The sequence below is a fragment of the Anopheles stephensi genome, chromosome 3 (assembly GCF_013141755.1).
Source record: "Anopheles stephensi strain Indian chromosome 3, UCI_ANSTEP_V1.0, whole genome shotgun sequence".
Lineage (NCBI taxonomy): Eukaryota > Metazoa > Arthropoda > Insecta > Diptera > Culicidae > Anopheles > Anopheles stephensi.
In genome coordinates this window covers 73,521,065-73,538,058 of record NC_050203.1, presented here as the reverse complement: position 1 = coordinate 73,538,058, position 16,994 = coordinate 73,521,065, and the positions used below count along the sequence as shown (strand labels likewise).

General features: G+C 47.0%; 1 protein-coding gene across 5 annotated transcripts in view; it reads right to left on the bottom strand.

Moving 5' to 3' along the window:
* The window catches only part of LOC118510688, a 49,069-nt gene extending 35,317 nt beyond the window's left edge, over positions 1–13,752 (bottom strand). For 3 of the 5 annotated variants that reach the window (XM_036052856.1, XM_036052859.1, XM_036052861.1), the window contains exon 1: positions 13,195–13,752. The gene's annotated coding sequence lies outside the window, so the exon portion shown is untranslated. Of the gene's footprint in view, positions 1–13,058 lie in introns of all 5 variants that reach the window. The other 2 variants (XM_036052857.1, XM_036052860.1) reach the window with 2 other exon arrangements.
* Positions 13,753–16,994: the final 3,242 nt, after the last annotated feature.

Here is a 16,994-nt window from a genome sequence, read left to right as displayed (position 1 = left end):
TGTCCGATTCCCGGCAGTACTACTTTCTTGCGTCAATCGATAGTACAATTGCTAGATGTATGTATGTTGCCAGCTACAGCGACCAAGATTTCCTGATACCCCTTTCAGGGAAAACATTGTCCGAAGGCAAGGTGAAGCAAAGCAACAACATCATCTCCCCTGTTGCCTATCGCGCCTTCAAACGAGCTGGTCTTCCCGCAACTTTATTGCAATCGCAGCAATAACAGGTAACGGCCAGAACCGCCTGCCAGCGAAAAAAAACGCTACGCCGTCAATGATAAAGTGGTCAACTTAACAAAACTAACGATCATCCAAAACAGCGTTGCGAAGCAGACAACGGCGACGGACGGCCGTCTTGCACAACATGGAGACGCACGGTGGCTAGCTTCGCGTGGTTTGGCCAAGTGCGTTCCACCGCACACCAGCGAAAATGTGGATGCTTGCGCAAAAATATATTATTCCAGTTTTCATTCACGCCGGTCGGTTTAGCCTAGCCCCATCTCCTGTCCCTCGCCAACCATCGAGAAGAAGCCATCGAGGAAGCAGGCCACCTCGAGGCGACATGTGACCAGTCGGGAGGGAGGGAGCAAACCATTCACGATACACGAATACCGGACGAGCGCTCGGAACGGTACCAAGCGGCCTGAAAAACTAAACACTAAACCCACCGAAAAGAGAAACTCATTTCCACCGAGGCGTACATCATTGCGCGACGCAATCGCCGCCGCAAGAGATTAGCGTACGGGACGACCGGTGCAGTTGTGCGACAAGCCAGCGAGGCAAAGCTTAAAACTTGCGCAGATAAAAACAAATAGCAATACCAATAACAATAATGCTAATATGTAATGAAGCAAATGTTTAAAAAATCGTCGCTAATCAGACAAAAAACCGGGTGGGGCGGGGGGGGGACGGAGGCAGCGGGTCGCAGCCTGTAGAGTAGAGGAAAGCTGGGCGAAGGAAACGACGACTCTGCACTACATCAGAGCGTACATAAAACCTGTCGCAGCATTTTAGCTTCAGCGCGACCGATAGGCCAAACTGTTATTAGCACCAGCTTTAAAGAACTGGCCCATGTGTGTGTGTGTGTGTGTGTGTGTGGGGGGAGTTTTTTTTTTCGGACGATCCGAGCCTTGGTAGGTGCTCCAATGAGAGCAACATGAGGCACCAAGTCAAACGCACCAAAACGACGCGAGGCACTTATTTTCATTTTTATTGCCATTTTTTATGGGACCCTCCGTTCGCCTGTCAAAGGCCCGTCCTCCAACTCTCCCCCCCTCCCCCCGTCCGCGCCTCCCCATCTCTCCTACGTCCTTCTTAGTTTTGCGTGCCACCCGGACCCAACCCGGGCTGGAGCCCGGTACACACGCAAAGCAGCGTGTTTTGCGGGCGCACCAGCTCGTTCTCTTTCTGCTGGCTGCTCGATGTCTCGATAATCTCGAAGTGCTTCTCGACCGGTGCTCCTCGAAGCGCTGTCGTGATACGGACCCCATGTAGCCGTGGTTGGTTGGTATCCGCTAAAGAAGAGGAACCTCCTCCCCAAGTCCAGCACACCAAGGAGAAGGCACTGAGGGGGGAGAAAAGTCCGGTAAGATTGTGAATAGATTTCTTCACTAAATGTCCACAATCAGCGCTCGGCCAGACGACCCGCGCCATTCGCAAAATGAGGAAAAACCTTTGAGACAGTGTTCATCAGGGAACGGTCGATGCTGAACGAGCCCACGAAACCCACGAATATTATGCTGACCGAGGGAGGGAGCGAGGGTCCGGTCGGCGGAAACAGAACAACAAACGGCCTGCAGGTGAGGTGATGGTGACCACAAACCGGTGCGACCGGCACAGACCTACAGATATCATCCAAACTCCATGATTTCAATGCGAGTGATGATGCGGTTGGGGAGGGGAGGGGAACCCGTGCGGGCGCCCCGGCAATGCTGGGCCAAAGTAATGAGCTATCACATTAACTATGCGTTTAATATGAAGCGAGTAAATTGCGACATCCATCTCCTTACTTATGAAGCAATAAAAGTGTACGTGAAGACATTTTCGCAACTCGCCCCGTCTGCCTGTCCGCCTGATGGGAGTTTTAACGCGCGGGCCACTAATCGGCACATTGCTAAATAAATTGTGCTGGCTGTATGACGGTGACAATACAACGCTGTTTTTTGTTGCGAAAATAAAATCGGGCTGAACTTTGTTCTACGCAGAGGTTGGGATTGGGATTGGGATTCGTAAGACACATTGATGAGTCGGTTGCTATAAAACAGGGAGTTTAGGGGAGCTTTACTTATTGTTAGTAGCATGATACCGAAAACGGTTCTTAATAGTAAGCAGATATCTAACTCCCTGGGTAATAATGTGACAACGATGAGGTTGACACTAACATCCATGGTGTTGTGCTGTAATTGCCATAAAAAGCGACCCAAGTACCTGGATGCTGATATCTATTACACTTACTTCGACTTGCGGAGTGTTTGTGGAGCTTGCCGATGAATTTATGGCTCAGGCTTCGGATTGCTGGACGCTTCGATTGCAACCCAAATACAATGAATGGTACAAGTTTCGATTGCTCTACGAGAACGGTACAATATCCCATCAGGTCTCATCTTCCGGACTGAGGACTGATTATCCAGCGTTGGATTCTTAGTAGGGAGAATATCTTCGGATACACCTCAAGATCAGGTTGTGCTCTGCAGAACATACAATCGATAAATCAGCTCTAACTGAGATCAAATCAAGTAGGCTATGTCTCAATTGTTTTGACTTAGTTCTCTTCTTCTATGGCCTAACGACCTCTTAGGTCATGCCTGCCATTTCTGGCTTACTAGACTTAATGATACCACATCTTTTGCATCTTCCACCGGGTCGCCCGTTTGAATTAGTTAACTTGGTCCAATAACTTGGTTAGGTCCTCGGGAGAGTCGAAGTTCTTGTTTCCTTCCCAAACTGAAAATAATAGATAGGTCATCCGCAGAAAAAAAAAACATAAGCCCTCACACACAATCGACTGCTCCGTAAGCCTTATCGCTTCATCGCACTCCAACCGGAATCCCATCTCGCGAAGGGCACGACTGGACGGCTGGATAATGTTTCATTAGCTACGACCATGTCCCCGTGAGCCAAATGGGCCCTCCAACCGCTGGCTGGCTGGGATGGATGTTGATGGCTGGTAGCATAATTAAAACACCTCAATCTCTAACGGGGTTCCGCCCGTCGCACACAGTCGACGTTGGCGTGTGTGCTATAAAAAAAAAATTAGTTCTCGTAACGCTTTTTCGCCCCAGCCACACACGCTTGTACACGCTTGTCTTTGATCGTAATATTTTTTTTATTATTTACCCCAAGCCACCCTATCCAAACCCCGTCTTATGGAAGGCTAAAAACCTTAGAAACTTATCTCGTCTTTTGTATTATCATTTCATTTCCTTTCGACCTGTACTACCCTTAAAAAGTGTTTGCTACATTCCGCAAAATGGTCCACACCGTACGAACACACGGGCCATTTGGCTGATTGAATGGACAATCAGGCTTGTAAGAGCATGAGGAAGGAGTGAGGACACACAAAAATCCATAAACGGACAAATGAAGCGAAGCTTCAAAAACGCAGAGCGCAGTAACAAAATTTAAGACAAAAGCAATGGAAGAGGGACAAAAAAGCACACACACACACACACCCTGGTGCGACGATCGTGTGGTACACGTTCCATTAAAACGCGCTTGCCTTGCGCTCTTGGCGTTCCACATCTAAGCGCAGAAAACGCGATAGAAGGCACACATATGAAGGCAAAACGTTTAAAACAAAGAATTTAATTATGTTGACATTCGTCGGTTTTTTGTTTCACTCCCGATCACTCTCTCTCTCTCTCTCTCCCTCTCGCGTGCTCTTTGCATTGTGTTATCGCTTCAGTCTCCAGCGGTCACGTCACCAGCGCTGGCAGGCTCTTGGCGCTGTGGAGAGTTCATGCTTGCCTGTCGATTGTGCTCTTAATAAACGTTTCTTGCGTTCTCGGGTGCGTTTTTGTACGAACCGTTGGATGCGTGTTTTTATTATTATTCTCCTTCCCTCCATCCCCAACCCCCTCAACCCCTTCCCGCAAGCCATTCTCACAAGGGCTCATCTTACTGCGATCGACATCGTGGCGGCCTTAGAGATGCCTCTACCCGTTGCAGCAGAAGCCGGACGAGCAAGTCCGGGGCCTTCCTTAATGGTTGAGCCTCAAAACGGATTAAGGGTTCGGCTGAGTGGCAGGTTGCCCTGGTTGGAGGCAGCGTGTTTGCAAAAAAAAACACCCCGAATGAGATGCACCCAATGCGTCCCGGGTGCATTGACGCCGTGCGTCGCTGGAATGCTGCGCGCGAAATGAGCGAAAGACAAAAGGCACAACAATCATAATACGCGAGGAAGAATTAAAAACAAGTTCATAACAAATAATGTGTAGCCGGTTCGGAGGAGCGCAGTCTCGCTCTCTCTCTCTCTCTCTCTCTCTCTCTCGCTGCTTCGCTTTGGATGCAACCATTCCTGGACGGATGGAGGCTGGTTGGCTGGCGGGCGAGATGCGAAACCTCCAGATGAAGATCGAAATCATCTTCGGTCTGCTTATCTTCGCGCTGGATGGAAGAATGTGGCAAAGCTGAAGCAGCGATGGTGCAGCAGCATGCAGACTCATTATGCAGCCATTGCTTAAGTCAATCCATCTTCTATCGGCAATGTGCAGCAGCGGATAACTTGCAGTTTGAAGTGTTTTAAGCGCATCCAGCGTGTTTTTATTAACTTCCGCACAAAAAAGAGTGCGAAAACCCCTGTCCCACTGTTCGCTCGTGATATTTGCTTGCAATGTAGCACCTAAAACCCGCCCCATTTTGCTAACGATGATCGTGGCAGATCGTAGCAAAGCTCCCAAACCAACAGTCGCCCAACAAGTCAACAAAGTACTATTAATCACTTCTATTTTCTTCCGATTTTCCGCTCCTGCGACGTTTTCCCCCCGACCGCGAAACGCCTGCCAATCGGTGAAACGTCGAACGTGAGAAAAACGACGGCTTAGGTTCCTTCCCCATCCCCGCCCCACAAAAACCGGATCGGGAAACGTAACGCAGAAGAAAAAGGGCTGCAGAAAACGAACGAAACATCCTCCCACCCTTTTTTTAGGGTGGGAAGGAAGGTATTGGCTGCGTCTGGTGCGAGCATGAAACATGATCTTTGCTGGTTCGCTGGCTTCACGAGACGATTTCCGAACCCGGGGTGCTTGCCGGTGTGTTGCCTTTGCGTGTCCATTTTGGGGTGCATCAAAGTGGCCCGTCCGCCTTTCCTGCCACGGAGGTCGGTTTCGCGGGCGTTTAGGTGTTAAACGTCACCGCACAGGAAAATGCGAACCAAAAAACGAAGTTCAAACGGGATGGGGATCAATAAACGTGTCCCGGGGGTGAGAGAAATAGAGAGAAAAAGAGAGCGAGAGAGCTGGGTGGTTTGAAATATTACTTCCATTATGGAGATACCTTTCACTGCTAGTTAAGCGCGAATGGGGGACCTGTCAGACCTGGGGACCCACATGCAGTACCGCCGTCAGGTCCCGGAAACGTTCGCCAAAGACAATACGCGCTTCAGACGCGTGATAATGAACTGTTTTGCTCAGAGTGTCTGAAATTCCTTCCCCGCGCAAGTCGCTCCTCTCGAGCGAGCTCAGTAAATTGTGAGCGCGCTTCTTCAAAGCATCCTTACCGACCGGGCTCGTCGCTGCTGCTGATCAATTACTGCCCATTGTAAAGGTGAAGCTTGGTAAACAAATTGTTACCGCTTTTCTCGAACTCGGTAGAATATCATTTTTCTACCGCCCGAGCGGGGCGAGTGCGCGTATGTTTTCGGCGTTCCCTTTGTTGGTTTTCCCCCCAGCGGGCTGTTAAAGTTTATCCACTCGCGCCCGCCTGATGAACAACTACTCTCGCCGGTACTGGTAAATGAAATCAATCACACGCTCACAGCACCCGTGTGTGATGGGTTCTCTTCACACTTTTCGCCCACTAAAAGTCCACCCGCCCCTCCCGGCTTACCTCATGCCGCAAGGCTCACCGTCGCGCTCTAGCACAACTGATCAGTGAACGATCGATGGCAGGGAAAAGTACTTTCTCCACCCTCTTCCAGAAGCACCTCCAGAAGCTCGGTTCAAACCTTCCGTCTGTGTGCCGGGAGGTTATAATTTATGATCGTACCAGTTTTCCACCGCACCGTGTGGCCACACACCGCACTAGACTCGCCAGTCATTTCATGCACCATCACAGCCTGTCCCACTGGTCCATCATTCATTCCTTCGTTCCCGAAGAGGGACGCGTCGGCTCAGTTCACTCGACACGATTCATCTGTCCGTTTATCCATCCGTATTTTCCCCGGGAGGGCGTTCGAAGCTGGAAAGTCGTTTTCCAAGTTCTCCCCCCCCCTTCACTCCCCTCCCTTCCTTCCTCCACCCTCGTGTTCTCGTGCTTCTTGGCCCTTGTCTTGGCTCCTCACAATACGATATTTTCCACTTTTAATTGCCTGTTACATCATATTTTTATTCGGCTTCCGTACGAGATCTGCTCCCCAGCTTCCTCTCTCTCTCTCTCTCTCTCTCTCTCTCTCTCTCTCTCCCAATACACCTCTCCCCTGGTGTTGATCTGCTGCTCGTGAAAACCAATCTTCACGCCCGGCCCGGGTATTCTAATTCGGTATTGCGCAAACAGTGCGGTCGATGCTAGCCAACAAAGTGATGCCGTTCCGTCATTATTTTACCGAAAACCCCCCGGGGCTCTCACTCTCCCTCTCTCTCTCTATGCGTCTTGCTCCCCTTGGGCCACCGCAGAAACCAAAGCCGCACACAATAACGGGCACCCGGGTCCCACTTCGATCATCGGAGATCTTTCGATCACAGTCCACCAGATCCAGATCTGGTTTTCTCCATTCTTTTCCCTCCTTTCGGTGTACGGTTCTCTCTCGCCACAGTTCTTTCACCGTGCGTGCACCTTACAGGTTACGGAAAGGTTGCAACATCACCGAACGTCCCCCTTTGCGATCGGTTGCATCGAACGACGCAACCCTCCATCATGCCGATCAGGAATACCCCGGTCGACGGAAAACATAACATTTAACGGTTAGTGAAAATTGATTGTTTGGAAACATAAAACAGTCAGTCTCGTGGCGCGCGTTTGTGTGGAGGAGCTTTATAATTTTGCCACACTTTCCACCGGTGTGCGTGTGTGTATGGGAGTTATTCTTTTCGCCTTTCCCTTTCCATCCCGGGTGGGTTGGCAAAGGTGGGTGCGATGATGAAGAGAAGCACATTATAAGGCAGCAATAACAACAACCGCGCCGTTTGCGCGAAAGATCACAAGAACACGGCTCCCCGGTCATCCCGAGTCCCGGTGGATCCAGCACACCAATAAGTGGATCCAACCATGCTAACCCCCAAGCGGAAGTACGAAACGCTCCGTAAAACTTCAAACCTTACGACCCCAAAATGCACTCACCCGTAGTATGGTGGGGAGGGAGTTCCCTTGAACAGTCGCTACTCCCGAACTGCAAAACAATTCCATAAAAACAACCAAAACAACAACGGCATGGAAAGTAGAAGGAAGGGCGTGTGGGCGAGGCGAGCGAAAGGGGTGAAAAAGTTTTGTTTATAATACGACCCGATAGAGTCCGTAAATAGAAACTACTACTACTGCTGCTGCCAGATAGAGAGTTCCGCGCTGAAGGGCCGATCGTTTGAAGATGCACACCTCCTTACTGATGACGGCTCGTACGGGAGATCACCAGGCGCGAAGTGCGGTGGGAAAGAGCGCGCTGGAGTGTCTTATGACATATATTTTCCAGAGCAAATATTGTTGTTTTCATTCCCGCTCCCAGTGGAGAGAAATTTTATCCGCCAAGAATTCAAGACTTCAAACAAAAGCGGCACCGACGTGACAATGAAGTGTGTTGATTGGGATGAAAGAAAGATCTGGGATTATTTTCCATTTATTGTTTCTAATAGAGGTTGTTGTTTAACTTTCGCTAATGTTTTGTTGATAGCAATGTTGATGATTTTTTTTTTGTTGCTGCATTTCTTCAGACAAAACATCCGGGCGATTGTACCGGAATTATCAATTTGATTAAAAAAGATCGAAAATGTACATTGAGCAAGAGTAAGTAATCGATGACGCTCAGCATGAACAATAGGTCCTATCGATCAGCTTTAGGAATATTATCATGAAAATGGTTTGCGGGCAGTAGTTCTCATATTGAGAACGGCGCTTTAATTGCTAATTTGTTTCTTAACTGGTTCTCGCAAATAAAAAGATTTTTAGACTGAAATATGGGTCTCTGAAGGTTTTAAAGACGGATAAAAAATACCATTGTTGATCTTAAAATACTTATACATCAAACTCTTGTGGGTTGGAAGAGAAGCGTTACCAAGCGTTAAGTGTCAACTGTTACACATTTAAATCCTTTATGGACATCTACATCTTTTTAAACTTACTTATTTGTAAATCCGATATGAATCCGAGCATGCCCGGGGTAAGGCAATTCCACGGAGGAAACATCCTGTGCTTATTGTACGACATCAGCATAAGGAGTAGTGATAATACGGCTATCAATAATTAAAAAATATGTATACCGTGTTCATCACTTCTTTGACCATACTACAGTCTGAGGAAGCTTCTCCACTCTAAATACTTGTCGCTACGAACGAAGCTCGGACTGTACAGAACATTTAGAGTCCTAGTACACACATACGCCTCTGAGACATGGACTCTGTCCAAAACTGTCGAAGCCCTCTTAGCCGCGTTCGAGAGGAAGATGCTCAGAAGGATTTTTAGGTGTGGAAGGACAATGACGGATTCGTGCAGCGAATTAGACTCGACAGGCTCCGGTGGGCTGATCACGTCATGAGAATGACACCGGACGACCCAGCCCGTAAAGTCCGTTTAGGCCGTTCACACGGACAGAGGAGGCGTGTTAGGCCCAAATTGAGATGGAGTGATGGCGTTGATGCTTCCGCCAGAACGGCCGGGATAACGGATTGGCAGACGACGGAGCTAAACCGTGAACGGTATCGAGGATTGTTGCAGCAGGCCAAGACCGCAAAGCGGTTGTATAGTGTAGATAAGAAAAGAGTTCTTGCCATTAGGAAATTAAATTCAAGACAGCATTCCAGTCAGAATAATTGTAGAATGACGTAATGGAAAATAGCATGATGCAAGTGCAAGCGTCTCAACTATTCGTTGAACATCGAAGACTGAGAGCCTTCGGAGAGTCTCGGGGAGTCATCAGAGCTTCTCCCAGAGCTCGATCAATATCCTGTCACACAACGATTATTAAAAGAAGAGAGATAGTGACAGAGAACTACGGATGAAGTATAAAAACCACTGAAGAGTAAGGTTCGACCAGATGTGTCCGGAATACAAATTATCACAGGAAGCATTCTACATTATTCAAATATGTCTCTCAAATGTCACGGTGGACCAAAAAAAGGACTGAAGGATTAACCTTTGAATGAGTGGAATTGCACTGGACATTTTATAAGAAAGATGCCAGAGGACCTACCCTCTAGTCTATTGAGACACGAATGCGGATCAATAATTTAATGTCAAATAGCGTAATACCATGATAAATTCAAATTTGTACTAAGAAGATTTACAAAATATTCCTCTTAGCCTTAAATTTAATTAATAGTAATTAAATTGATCTCCTTCTTCTCTCATCATTCGTCCGACATGAAAGAAGAGCATAAAGACACGACGATTTAACGCAAATTCCACCACAAACACCACGTTCAAATTACACACTGCAACCCCCGAAGACCAATCCATCCAACACATTCAAATGAACATTCCGCGACCATGCTAATTTCCCGCCCGAATCCCGCCACACTCACACAACATGCACAACAAATAATATGGCGACTAATAAAAGTGTGGCAAGAAAGACAATGTGTGCAGTTTGCTGGCCAAAAAACTTCTTCCCCTAACAAAATACTTTCCGCGAACGCATAAAACGGTCGTAAAAACGGTGCCGGGGCGCAAACGTGTTCGATCAAACGAAATGGAAATGGGAATTAAAGTTGACGTTCTAAAACTTTTCCTCTTTAGCTTTCGATGTGGTCAATCGCCGCACTGGTGGCAACAGGAATCGCTGCACGTCCGTTTCGTTCCCCCGACACGGGCGGTATGATAGCGATAATGGCAATGATCATAAAAACGTGAACAAATTTTCCCCCTGTTTCGCCCCGAACGCAGACAGATCGAAAGCGTTACTTTTATTCCGTTCCATTCCGATCCGAGGCTGCTTTCGATCCATCCATGGTGCTATCATTCCCTTTCTTTTATGTGTGTGACATGCTAATCGAGGATGGAGTTTTTTTTTAATTGTTGGAGGTCTCGGAGGGTCTCATACAATTAAAACTGCGTTTGTTGCGCAACGTACCTCATTCATGAAAGCCTTCCAGTGTGCTGCAGACTCTAGGCTTTATATCTCACACGATGCAACACAGCTCAGAGCTAAAAATCTGGCAATCCAAAGTTAAGGTGACAATGTTTTACAACGCTCCCAAACCACCATGAAGAGTGAAACCTCGGGTTTTTGGAACGGTTTTGGGCTTTAATTGCCCTCAACCCCTTCCCGTTGGATGCAGCAGCAAGTGCCGATACTTAACGACCAGCTCGTTCCCGTACCGAGGACATAGGGGAGGTGGAAAAAAAATGCAAACTGACTTTTTTACGATATTCACACGCGTTGCAACGTCTCGCGCTGGTCTGCTGGGTGATGCTTTGATGTGAAGTTTGGAACCTTCCTTCCACCAGCGAACCCCTTTGCAGAGTGTCCCAAAATGGCGACGCTCTTAAATTGTCCTCACTGTAATTTATGTAAATTTTCACCCATTCTCAGGACCCGGTCCCCCAGCCAAAACGTTGCACTAAACGGCGCGGGCTTTAAAAATCGTTTTAATTAGGGTTAAAGGGTTTCGATTAGTGAAGTCCCAAAGCATGAGGGAGGACTCTTTTCGCATTCGCTTCTCCCACACCGGCTGCAAAACTTTCATCCGATAACGAGCATCCGAAATAATAAAATACCGCTTCGTACCGCCTAAATGGCTGCAATCGCGTTGCTACACAGTGCGCCCTTGGATGATAAGGCCACCTCCAATGCAACTCGATTCGCTCAGCGTCTACGCACATGCGAAATATTCTAAAAAATTGCTTTGTTTTGGTTTTTGTTTTGTTTTCCGATGCTCTCGCTCTTCGAAAAAAAGCCACTTCTTGTGGAGAATAAAAATCGATAAACAGCGGCGTGTCGCGTGTCCCTTCTTGCTAGACTATTCAAACCGCCCCGCGACTATTGCAACAGCCTGCAGGCAATGTTGGGTATTTCAGTCCCGGCACCCATTCAAACCTACCGACCATCATCCCGAGTACGCCGACGCACTCAAGTACGCCGTACCGAGCAGAGGGCGAGACCAGTGGACGAACGAAGATTGAAGAATTGAACGAGATGAAAACATAATCGGGATCGACGGGCACAACAGAAGCAGGCAACAGCAACAGTACAACAAAAAAAGTTCTACCATCGTGCGGGAAAAGCGGGTCGGGAAAAATGAAAATGAAAATTGTATGAAACCGAAAAGTGAACGACGTCGACCCCCGGTCCATACGGGACACACACACACACACACACACACACACACACACACCGGTGAATAAAACGAACAGCGGAAAACAACATTACAACAGAAAGGAGACTGATGCTGCTGCTGCTGCTGATGATGATGTTTTCGAAAAGCATTATCAGAGGGCGTTGGGCGTAAAGTGTGGACCGGATGGCCACATCCAACACACACACACACACACACAGAGCTAGCCGAGTCCTTCCCTCCGGAATTCTGAACGGAAAACCGATAAGAAGGCACGGAAATGGAAATGAAAAATGAGGAAAAACAGATAACCGTAAATTATTGGGGTAAATGGAAATGGATTACGGGTGGCGCGGTGCGTACAGCAACCTGCCGATGGCCATCGCGCGGACGGACGGACAGGTGCAAAAGTGCTCTCGTGCTTTCCCTCTCTCTCTCTTTCTTCGTAGCATCAATTCCAACGCCCAATGGGGAGGAAAATCGACTCCCAACCCATCAAAGGTAAAAAAAGTAAAAGGAAAAACACACGTATCGGTTTAGGCTGGATGGGGTCGGTTGATAAGGGAGTATGGATAATGGAGTTCCAGAGTCAGCATAAATAAATTCGCACACGCATGTCTAGGCGTGTTTAGGTTGAAATGTTGAAGCAAGCTAGCCGACTCCTCTGAAGTCCTCGAGCAGGGTTTGATGCCGTACCATAAAGATGATTGGATTTGCACGAAAACAGTTGTGACCAGGCAGACAGACAGCACCGAGCGCTCGGTACGCGAATCCGGTGCTGGTAACAGTGAACAGCCACACTGGGTCGAGGGAATCAATTTTAATATAGAGAGCAAAAAGACCACACAAACGAAAGCGTTTTTTAGATTAAAACCGTGCCAGTGAGCTCTTCTAAAAACACGTGCAGAAAGCATTATTACGCCACTATCTGTTGTTTTTCGTTTTTCAGTCAATTTTTTTTTTTTTTTTTGCTAATCCCCATGTCCATTTGGGATTAAAAATGGGGCTTGTCAGATGCGCTTGATGCGGACACCCGAGCCGCACAAGAACAAAACGTTGTGAAATTAAAATAATACATTCTCCTCATAATTTCACGTCCTGTTGGGCTCTGATCTGATTATCGGAGGCTGCCAGCAACTGCTTATCAACCATTGTTAATCACGTGTCGGTAGAATTCGTTCCTCCGAAATGCTTCCTCACCCAAATCATGTGAGTTTGTTTTTCTGAGCATTTAGAAGCTTCAGCCGTTCCAATTTTTTTATATTATCACTTTATGATTATGATAACGACCGAAACAGCCGGATGGGGAGTGAGTGATGGTTTTTGCTGTCTGTTGGGGCGAACAGTTGGTGCTGAATATTGTCGTGTTAACCGTCTGTTACTTTTTTGCTTCTCCCGATTCTACTTCGAAATAGAACTGACCTTATGAGTGCCACCCGAATCGCCGACCTTGCACAAACCAATTGTTGATTATAGGGAGTATCTTCATTTCTTGTGTTATTTAGCTAAGTTTTTGTTTTGCTGTGTAAAACACCAGAGTCCTTATATTACCACTCACCACTGGTACGAATTCCGCCTCGATTATCTTCCACGTACAACCGCTTTAGTAGTTCCAATTTCCCGGCGGGTTCTTCTCGTCTCGCACAGTGCTTCACAATTCTTCGTTTATTGACACGTTTATTCACCACTCTTTCTGTACGCCTTTAACAAATTTAACTGTATGCGTATGTATTCCACTCCACTCAAACATCTTTTTCCCAGAGGACTCAGATTTGCACTAGTTTTTGCTGGACAAGTTAAAAACTCACTCCCTGCTTTATCGTACGCTTCACATTGTCCAGTCCCAGACACTTGTCACTAGATTCACATCACATCCATTACTTGAACTGCCCGCCATTCCCTACGGAAGCTCCGAAAGGCTCCCAAGGCTCCCAAGCACAATGCGTTTTCGACACACTTTGCGTGTTCGCGAACCGACGCGTCCACAGACACATACACGCGGATTGGATGGACCTGGTGGACCTGGACGTCCGCTTTATCCGATGTTAGCCACCAGCGCGCAGTGCAAACCAAGTGGAACTCCACCAGCGGATGCGAAAAGAGAAGGCTGAATGGCAAAACGGAATCGCGCGTACACCGCGTTCCAAACGTGGGAATGTGTAGCTCTCCCGAACTCTCCCGGCTCTGGTGTGCGTATCGGAGAGGGCCTGATGCTCTCTCCGATTTTAAGGGCGCACTTGCTACTTGGATGATGGGATGCTGCTGCGTTCACTACGCACAGTGACTGCATGGACGGGGTGACGACGAGGGAAGTGCAAGGAAAATCCTTATCCGTCTGTGTTCGTCCCCACCTCCCACCCTATCCCTCCCTCACCCAAGCTCATTACAACTCACCACAGCGGAACGGAGATTCGTCGGGAGCGAGTGAATCGCGGGTTTTGATAATAGCAAACAATAACATTCATCTCACTGTTTCAAGAAAATTTCTCTCTCATAATCACTCCTGTTCTAGCTCTCTCACTCGCTCGCTCTCACTCATTTTCACCCACCCCGAAACAAGGGACAAATCGCTTTCCATTCTTCCGCTAGCGCGAGCAGTCGGCGGTATTGTGCGCGAGCGAGATGAAACCATGTCCGCGCTCGGTGGGATAGATTTCCCAACAATTGCCATTTTCCCACCACCACCGCAACACACACGTACAACTGCTGTTCGAGCGAGAGGGGTTGATTTCAATTTTCTAATTCCCATTGTGTGCGTGTGACTGAGGGAGAGCAAGCGAGCGAGCGAGCGAGAGAGAATGTGAGAGGGAGACGGAACACAAAATGTTCAGCAGCGGGATATATCTGGAGGCGGAAAAATGGGAAGAAGAAACTGCACTGCACTTCGTTTGCGTCTTAATGTACAGGATCAAACCGGCCGTAGCAGATGGGACGGTAGCTTGGGTACATGTGAGGTGATTCCCGTCTTGGCATGTACTTATTTTCCTTTTTCATCCCCTTTTTTTGCTGTTTAATCATGCACGTATCATTGCATCCCTAAACGGTCAAAGAACTTAAGTAGAGAGAGAGAGAGGTTTTTAAAGGAAAGAATATTGTTATCTTAAGAAGCAATCCCTTTTTTAATTCATTTCACATGCTTGGAAAGTATGTCCCTTTTTCTCTTCCTTTTTTCATCATTTTAATGTCATTTCATTGTGAGGTTAGATCCCCCGGTTATCTCTTCTCACAAGTAACGTTACAAGATGCGTTACTCATGTAACGCTTGTGTTTCTTGTGAGCACTCCTCGTTAGAGACAGAAAAAAGGGGTTGGCAAATACACATTTTCCCCAATTTTCACTTCCGGCAACTCGAGTAATAAGCGCGGCGAAAGATGAGCTGAACAATTTCTTGACAAAACAGTTTAAAATTCGTAGTTCGGAGTGAGCAGATCGATTCTCGTTCGTTCGTTGTTGTTTGTTGTTTTCATCCGCAGTTGTAAGTGGAATTACCCGAGACTCCCCCAAATGATCTCCACATCCAGAAAGACGACGATGGAAGTAGCAGCAGTAGTAGTCTTGTGCGGAAAATCGTTTGATGATTGACGGAGAAAGAACACCGACCATCACCAGAGGGAAAATCCCGAGACCACTCGAATGGGAATACTTCGCTACCCAGCTACACTAAACGGGGGGAGTTGGGGGATGAACCATGAAGATCATCGAGGAGGGTGCCGAGGGTGAAGAGGAGGAATTGTTAGCATAACAACACCCGGTACATAATCAGTGGCGGACTTCTTTTTGACGAGCTCGAAATGATTGTTTACATCCACGCAATCGACACGCCGAATACAGTTTCTTGTGCCGAAGGGAATGGGAAAACCTTGGTGGGAGGGAGAAGCAAAAGAGGGGGTCGGAATGAAAGATGGAAGCAAATCACAGCACCGACATGGTCGTCGTCGTCTTACCGACCAGGCATGAGACAATCTGGAATTTGATTCGTTTTCTGAAGTCGATTTTGAAGTCTGTCAATTGATGTAACAACATCAGGCGCGCGAAATGGGAACCGCGGGAGGAGGGGGGGGGGGAAATGAAGGAAAATTCATTTCCCGAATGGTGATGATGGTGAAGTCAAAGTAAATAACACAATACAAACAACGCCAATAGGCACTAATAATTCGTTACGTTACGATGCTATTTATTTTTGTTTGGCAACATTCACCAAACCGGCAGGCAAACAAAGCGCGAGCACCTTGATTCCTTCGCCTTTCCAGGAAGTTGCTAAACCTCTCTCTCTCTCTCGTCTCAAAAAGTGTCCTAAAGCAAAGGAAAAGCGCGTGGAAAACAATTTACAACATGAAAGACGGTAACGGCAATGCCTTAAGGTCATATGCACAACGCGTTGATCCTCCACTTCCTAGGGTTTGGATTAATGTTTACGATCGAACAGTTTACAGTCGTGCGAAGGTAATCGTCTTGCCGTGGGACACTTGTACTCTTGTCCCTGTCCCATCTTGGTTAAATACTGCTTAATTGCCATTTTACTTCTTCACGGTAACTATAAAACGAAAAAAACACAAACCAGTTCATAGCAGTGCATCTTGTTTTGGGAATGGAACAAATCACCTACTCGGAACGGTCACATTAACGTCTTCATCGGTTGGTAATAAAACTAAGTCTTCGGAGATGTGTCTTAAACCGTGACAAAGGGAACGCGAGAACTTATGTTACGTTTGATGGGCCCGAATAGATCCATAACAGTTCACCCTGATCTTTGTGCATTCACGGTCACGTTTACGGGGAAGCAAATGTTTCGTTTTTAATATTTATTGAATAGTTTTAAGGATTGTGTAGGAGCACTAATACTTATTAATCTGTTATTAACGAGAAGTGAATTTCGAGTTAAAAAAGAAAGTACTACCAAGGTTCTCTAACCCTATATTAATGTGCACAATTACTTATAAATTAATAAAAGCTTTAATCGCTAACAAAATAGCATACATTTAGGCGTTTGATCTTTAAAATCACAATCAGATTGGCATATTTTTAACTATGCTGTATAAAACTCAGAGAGATTAGAAAAAACTACGAAATCCATTTTTTCATCCGAAAGACTGGTACTCTCTTAAGCAATAAATAAACTAAAACTGTTCTTTTAACGCTTTACAGTTTAAAAATTTATATTGAGCTGAGATTGAGGAATTGAACTTATGAGGAAAATTTTTGGATAGCATTTGAACTCTGGTCTGGATGGCATTTGAACTCTGGTCCAATCGTGTGAGGACCGTCGTTGCTGTCTCCTCGGCCACCGGACCGTCCCAAACTGTAGTACTTTTAGCTAATGTTCCTTCCTCTTCCTCGTTATTGGCTGCTCAATCTTGT